The sequence below is a fragment of the Mobula birostris genome, chromosome 10 (genome assembly GCF_030028105.1).
Source record: "Mobula birostris isolate sMobBir1 chromosome 10, sMobBir1.hap1, whole genome shotgun sequence".
NCBI lineage: Eukaryota > Metazoa > Chordata > Chondrichthyes > Myliobatiformes > Myliobatidae > Mobula > Mobula birostris.
In genome coordinates, this window is record NC_092379.1 from 206,165 (window position 1) to 213,482 (window position 7,318).

General features: G+C 45.1%; 1 protein-coding gene across 1 annotated transcript in view; it reads right to left on the reverse strand.

Moving 5' to 3' along the window:
• Nucleotides 1-5,112, reverse strand: part of LOC140203745 (uncharacterized) — a 94,240-nt gene extending 89,128 nt beyond the window's left edge. The window contains exon 1 of the mRNA XM_072269781.1: nt 729-5,112. The gene's annotated coding sequence lies outside the window, so the exon portion shown is untranslated. The remainder of the gene's footprint in view (nt 1-728) is intronic.
• Nucleotides 5,113-7,318: the final 2,206 nt, after the last annotated feature.

Consider the following 7,318-nt stretch of genomic DNA (forward strand, 5'->3'; position numbering starts at 1 on the left):
AAAGCCTAAGATCTCGGAGCTCTGGAGACGGGCAGATCGAGGGTTGTGTCACAGCAGGAGATTTGTGTGTCGTCAGGGAGGCTGGAAAATCTTTCGCTGTGGGCCCAAAGACCCGAGATCTTTGTGATCTTCAGGCACTGAGCTCGTAAAAAGTGACAGAACGGACTTTAACATCGTAAACCAGCAGGTTGTTGTTATGTCTCCCGCTCGCTGTGAAAATGGGGGACGCCTCCCTCTCCCTCGCCAGGGAGAGAGAGAACCTGTGGTTTGTCAAATGTCGGATGAAATGCGATAGTCTTTGCTATCGCCTAGTTCACGCTTGCGCTTGGTAGTGGGTGCTCTTTTTTTTGCTGGTGGGGAGGGGGGAGGGGGATCATTGCTTGCTGCCGCTTACGCGCGGGAGGGGGAGCTGGGAGGGGGGACTTTGGGGTTCTCATGTTTAACTGTTGTTCATTTTTTGGAGCACTTCTCTGTTTTCGTGGATGTTTGCGAAGAAAAAGCATTTCAGGATGTATATTGGATACACTTCTCTGGCACTAAATTGGACCTTTGAACCTCTGAAGTTCCCCAGGGCCTGGATACAGATCGTGTGGCTGAGAGATGGGGAAAGGACCCAGAACGTCTCAGAATGCGGAGCCACAGTGTGTCCAGAGCTCACATTAACTGTCCCTCAGTTGCAGTTCGGACACCAGTGCTGATGAAACCCCTGACCACAGCCCTGCTCCTACCTACTGTTGATCTTCCAAGAGCCTTCTGTCCACTGAGCGCAAGTGCAGTTTCTAGAACTGACTGCGACCCATATGCATGCGCATTTGATCGCCTGGTCACTGACGGCCAATACTTGAACGAACAAGTGTAGGACTGAAGATGCTGGAAATCCAAAACAACACACACAAAACGCTGGAGGAACTCAGCAGCTCAGGCAGCATCTATGGAAAAGAATAAACAGTCAACAATTTGGTACGAGACTCTTCTTCAGGGCTGAGATAGAAGGGGGAAGATGCCAGTATTAAAAAGGTGGTGGGGGGGAAGGGGAATGAGGCTAGCTGGAAGGTATTAGGCAAAGTTTGGTGAGTGGGAAAGGTCAAGGGCTGGAGAAGAAAGGAGAGGACAGTGGACCATAGGAGAGAGGGAAGAAGGAGGGAACCCAGGGGGAAGTAATGGGTAGGTGAGAAGATCAGAGTGGGGGATGGAGGAAGTTGGATGGCGGGGATTTGTTTCCTGGAAGGAGAAACTGATACTTATGCCATCAGGTTGGAGGCTACCTGCACAGAATATAAGGTGTTGCTCCTCCACCCTGTGGTTGACCTCATCTCGGCACAACAGGAGGCTATGATTCGATATGTTGGAACATTAATGGGAATCAGAATTAAGATGTTTGGACACGGGGAAGTCCTGCTTGTTGTGGATGGTACAGAGATTCTTAGTGAAGTGGTCCCCTAATTGATGAGGCCAGCAGCCGAGTCTGTTTGCATCTACAGCCTCAAGGAATGCCCTCTCTTTGTCTGGATCATGGTCTTCCTTGACCCCCTTGAGAACTGGTTTTGAGTGACACTGGCTTTTATATTGGCCAACTCTATTGCAATGGAGGCTTTTCACTTATTTTGCTGGACAGAGCTCTTTGACGTGGAATGGAGACTTGCCGCTTCTCCTGCAGCTTGGCATTTTACATGCTCTTTGTTTCCCTTGTTTGTTTTGTTTAACAGACTGTTTCTGTAGTCTTCCTGACTGCACCTTGTTTATACCCTTCTCTTTGTACAGCTTCTACCTTTACCTCAGCATCGTTGTCATGCCTCAGTTCTGCTTGTTGCAGATGAACATTTTTACTCTGTCTGACCATATTAGCAGCTTTGTCTAGTGTCAGATTTGCCTGCAACTGAAGTCTCTCTGACAATTATACAATGCTGTGATAAATCACTTACACTTTCTGGCTCTTGTTTTCTGGAACTTTGAACTTTGCCCTCACGTAGAACATATTTTGCTTTCCTGTGAAGTACTCTTCGAATGTGTCTTGCACTCTTTTGTACTCCTTTTTCTGAGCAGCTGTCAGTCCTAATCCAGCCATGATGTCATCTTTTGTCACCCATGCAGTATAACAGTGATGCTCTTCTGAAGCCTTCTGAAGCCTGAGTGAGAATGCTTGCAAGGCATTTCAGCAATTGCCCCAAGCCCTCTGGTTTAGAGAAATCACAAGTCTCAGGGGGAGGGGTGCTTTAACGGGTAAGTAGATGTTGGTACTGCAAGTACTTGCTCCATTTTCCTGTTTGTTTATTTATCATTTTATTTATTTGGACTACAAAAGTCCAAATAAGTCCAACTGGCATAGGCAGTTTAGGTTTAGGTTTAGTCTGGCTATCTTTCATTGAAATATGCTAACAAGAACAGTCTTACTGTAAATTTTTTTTCTTGGTGGGTATCTTACTTGGTCTGTAGCACCAATTCATCAACGATCAACCACTTCTGACACCATGTTGTGTTCGATATTGAGGGATAGTGCAGAGCACACCAAGAGACCAGCATGCAGGACATTCAACTGAACTTTACTGACAACTCTGCTTGTACAAAATGTGAACTCCTCCCACATGGGAGTGGCTAACTGAGTTGCATCAGAATGCCACTATTAGCTACAACTACACCATAGATACAGCCTGACCCGCTGAGTTCCTCCAGCATCCTGTAGGAACAAATAACGTTTTTTTTCAGTCAATAAGTTTCCAAAGTTTTTAAGCAGTACAGAACAGGAACAGGCCCTCAGGCCCTTAACCCAAAATGTTGTGCCAAAAGAGACAAAAAGTAAATCAAAACCACTCAAAAACTAATCCCTCTGATTTACACAATGTCCATATCCCTCCATCTTTCACAATGAATATTCATTGTGCCAATCCAGACGGCTCTGTATTTGCCATACTCGGCTTCACGGTCCAGGCATCCACCACTGAATATAAAAATTACCCCTCACATACCTTTGAACTTATCCTCTCTCATCTTCAATGCATACTCTCTGGTATTAGACACTTTGAACCTGGGAAACAGACAGTCTCCGTCCATAATCTCATATTCCTCTCATAATCTTGTAAACCTTAATCACATCTCCCCCTCAGCCTCCAATGCTCCAGTGAAAACCCAAGTTTGTCCAGACACTAATGATAGAACATGCTTTGTCACTAGGCAGCATCCTGACAAACCTCTTTTGCACCCTCTCCAAAGCCTCAACATCCTTCCTATAGTGGGGCAATCAGAACTGAAAGCAGTAATCCAGATGTGGTCGAACCCAAGTTTTATAAAGTTGACACATAACCTCTTGAGTTTTGAACTCAGTGCCTCGACTAATAAAAGCAAGCATCCCATCAGCCTTCTAAACTAGCTTATCGATCTGGGTAGCCACTTTCAAGGAGCTCTGAACTTGGATCCCAAGATCTCTCTGCTCAGCAATAATGTTAATGACTATGTCCTTAACAGTGTATTGTCTCCCTGCATTTGTCCTATTATCTGGGTTAAATTCCATCTGTCATTTCTCAGCCCATATTTGAACCTGGTATATATCATGCCATGTTCTTTACCAGTCTTCTACACTATCCATAGCTCCACCAATGTTGGTATCATCCACAAATTTAGTAAACCAATTATTTATATTTTCATCCAGGTCATTTATATGCAACACAAACAGCAGAGGTCTCAGCACAGATCCCTGCAGAACTAATTGCAGAACTCCAGCCTCTCATGATAGCACATAGAAACATAGAAAATAGGTGCAGGAGTAGGCCATTCGGCCCTTCGAGCCTGCACCGCCATTCAGTATGATCATGGCTGATCATCCAACTCAGAACCCTGTACCAGCCTTCCCTCCATACTCCCTGATCCCTTAAGCCACAAGGGCCCCCTCTTAACTCCCTCTTAAATATAGCCAATGAACTGGCCTCAACTGTTTCCTGTGGCAGAGAATTCCACAGATTCACCACTCTGTGTGAAGAAGTTTTTCCTCATCTCGGTCCTAAAGAGGCTTCCCCTTTATCCTCAAACTGTGACCCCTCGTTCTGGACTTCCCCAACATCGGGAACAATCTTCCTGCATCTAGCCTGTCCAATCCCTTCAGGATTTTATGCGTTTCAATAAGATCCCCCCTCAATCTTCTAAATTCCAACGAGTATAAGCCTAGTTCATCCAGTCTCTCATCATATGAAAGTCCTGCCATCCCAGGAATCAATCTGGTGAACCTTCTTTGTACTCCCTCTATGGCAAGGATGTCTCTCCTCAGATTAGGGGACCAAAACTGCACACAATACTCCAGGTGTGGTCTCACCAAGGTCTTGTACAACTGCAGTAGTACCTCCCTGCTCCTGTACTCGAATCCTCTTGCTATAAATGCCAGTATACCATTCACCTTTTTCACTGCCTGCTGTACCTGCAGGCCCACTTTCAATGACTGGTGTATAATGACACCCAGGTCTCGTTGCACCTCCCTTTTTCCTAATCGGCCACCATTCAGATAATAATCTATTTTCCTGTTTTTGCCACCAAAGTGGATAACCTCACACTTATCCACATTAAATTGCATCTGCCATGAATTTGCCCACTCACCTAACCTATCCAAGTCACCCTGCATCCTCTTAGCATCCTCCTCACAGCAAATACTGCCGCCCAGCTTTGTGTCATCCGCAAACTTGGAGATGCTGCATTTAATTCCCTCATCCAAGTCATTAATATATATTGTACAACTGGGGTCCCAGCACTGAGCTTGAGGTACTCCACTAGTCACTGCCTGCCATTCTGAAAAGGTCCCGTTTATTCCCACTCTTTGCTTCCTGTCTGCTAACCAATTCTCTATCCACATCAATACCTCATCCCCAATACCGTGTGCTTTAAGTTTGCACACAAATCTCCTGTGTGGGATCTTGTCAAAAGCCTTTTGAAAATCCAAATATACCACATCCACTGGTTCTCCCCTATCCACTCTACTAGTTACATCCTCAAAAAATTCTATGAGATTCATCAGACATGTTTTTCCTTTCACAAATCCATGCTGACTTTGTCCCATCATTTCACCGCTTTCCAAATGTGCTGTTATCACATCTTTGATAACTGACTCTAGCAGTTTCCCCACCACCGATGTTAGGCTAACCGGTCTATAATTCCACGGTTTCTCTCTCCCTCCTTTTTTAAAAAGTGGGGTTACATTAGCCACCCTCCAATCCTCAGGAACTAGTCCAGAATCTAACGAGTTTTGAAAAATTATCACTAATGCATCCACTATTTCTTGGGCTACTTCCTTAAGCACGCTGGGATGCACACCATCTGGCCCTGGGGATTTATCTGCCTTTAATCCCTTCAATTTACCTAACACCACTTCCCTACTAACATGTATTTCCCTCAGTTCCTCCATCTCACTGGACCCTCTGTCCCCTATTATTTCCGGAAGATTATTTATGTCCTCCTTAGACACATGCCCTCTTAACCAGGAGAATGAGACACGGCAGTTGACAGAAGTTTTTGCAGGGGGACACATTGCATCGAGTGACCACAATGCCTTTAGTTTCTAAGTAATATGCAAAGGGTAGGTCTGGTCTGCAGTTGAGATTCAAAACTGGAGAAAGGCTAATTTTGATGGCATCAGAAATGATCTGCCAAGTGTGGGCTGATACAGGCTGTTTTCTGGTAAAGATGTACTTGGTAAGAGGGAGGCCTTTAAAAGAGAAATTTTGAGAGTACAAAGCTAGTACATGCCTGTCACAATAAAAGGCAAAGATAACACATGTAGGGTACCTTTGTTTTCAAGATATTGAGACCCCAGTTGAGATAAAAACAAGGTCCATAGCACGTGTAAGCAAGTAGGAACATATGAGGTGCTTATGTAGTATAAGAAATGCAAGAGAATACTTCTTCGGGCAGGTGAGGCTCATCAGTCTTGGACGGCAGCCTACCCAGGAGAAGGAAAACTCTGATTTTAAACTTCTGCTGCCTTGTGGCCATACCCACCCATGGGAAAGGCCTTGGGAGTAACCCTTGAGGAAGAATTCTGGAGCCAAGGTTCCTAAGGCAGTTTGATGTTGTTGACAACCTCACTCTGGCAACCTCTGTGATGACATGGGTGCCAAGCTGTATCAGAGCTTACCCTTCCCTTGAACTACATCAGTGACATGGAGAGGGGGAACCTGGTGCATGGGCAACACATAGTTCTTCAAATTTTCCTGCCCAGGCTTGTGCCCTGGAGAGGACACAGTCCACCAGAGGCGCAAACCCATCATCCCCTGGGATCGACAGCTGCCTACTACTTCAGAGAGAAATCAGGAAGGCTAAAAGAAGGCATGAAGTTACTATAGAAGACAAGGTGAAGGAGAAACCCCAAGGGATTCTACAGGTATGTTAGGAGCAAGAGAACAAAACTGGTCCCCTGGAAGATGAGAATAGTAATTCATGTGTGGAGCCAAAACAGATGGCAGAGATCTTAAATGCATTCTTTGCACCTGTATTTATTCAGGAGATGGATACAGACTCTATAGAAGTGAAGCAAAGTGGCATCAACTTCATGGACCCATTATAGATGACAAAGGAGGTGGTGTTTGCTACCTTGAGGCAAATCAGCGTGGATAAATCCCCAGGGCCTGACAAGGTGTTCCCTTGGACCCTATGGGAGGCAAGTACAGAAATTAACTGGGTGGGGTGAGAGCTAGCAGAAATATTTATATTACCGTTAGTGACATTAGAGGTACCAGAAGGTTGGAGGATAGTGAATATTGTTCCGCTGTTTGAAAAAGGCTCTAAACATAAACCAAGAAATTATAGGCTAGTGAGCATAACATCAGTTGTGGGAAAGCTATTGGAAGATATCCTAAGCGACTGGATATACAAGTATTTGGATCGACATGGACTGATTAAGAATAGTCAGCATGCTTCATGTCTGGTCGGTCATGTCTAACCAAACTTAAGAGTTTTTCCAGGAAGCTATCAGGAAAGTGGATGAAAACAAGGCAGTTGATGTTGTCTACATGGACTTTAGCAAGGCATTTGACAAAGTTCCGCATGGGAGGTTGGTCAAGAAGGTTCAGTCACTTCGCATTCAAGATGAGGTAGTAAATTGGAGTAGACATTGGCCTTGTGGGAGAAGCCAGAGAGTGACAGTAAGACCATAAGATATAGGAGCAGAATTATGCCATTCAGCCCATCAAGTCAGCACTGCCATTCCATCATGGCTGATCCCGTATTCCACTCTCCCTATACACCTGCCTTCTCATTGTATTCTTTGATGCCCTGACTGGTCAGGAAACTATCAAATTCCGTCTTAACCATACTCACAGACTTGGCCTCCACTGCAGTCTGTGGC